This window comes from Bison bison, unplaced genomic scaffold (assembly GCF_000754665.1).
Source record: "Bison bison bison isolate TAMUID 2011002044 unplaced genomic scaffold, Bison_UMD1.0 scf7180017864359, whole genome shotgun sequence".
Classification (NCBI taxonomy): domain Eukaryota; kingdom Metazoa; phylum Chordata; class Mammalia; order Artiodactyla; family Bovidae; genus Bison; species Bison bison.
This window is the reverse complement of record NW_011494931.1, coordinates 1,972,432-1,972,683: the sequence shown is the minus strand read 5'-3', so window position 1 is coordinate 1,972,683 and position 252 is coordinate 1,972,432. Positions and strand designations below refer to the sequence as shown.

Here is a 252-nt window from a genome sequence, read left to right as displayed (position 1 = left end):
GGCGGCCCGAGCGCCCGGGCTGCACACGCAGGCAGTGCCATTCCCCCCTTCAGGCAACTCAGGGTACTAAGGGTCAGGAGCGAGCTTGAATTTATGTAATAATGCCTCACGCCTAAGAGTTCAAACCACTTAAGCAAAAGACCTGGGTTTTCTACTGTTCGGGGGGAAGGAGATCACTCTAGTGAGCACATCACTACACTTTGGCTCGTAATTTCAGCCTCCCCTAAAATAGCAAAGGCGCAAATTGGACCT

At 52.4% G+C, this 252-nt stretch overlaps 1 pseudogene; it reads right to left on the bottom strand.

Moving 5' to 3' along the window:
- The window catches only part of LOC104999648, a 13,317-nt pseudogene that overhangs the window by 2,130 nt on the left and 10,935 nt on the right, over positions 1–252 (bottom strand).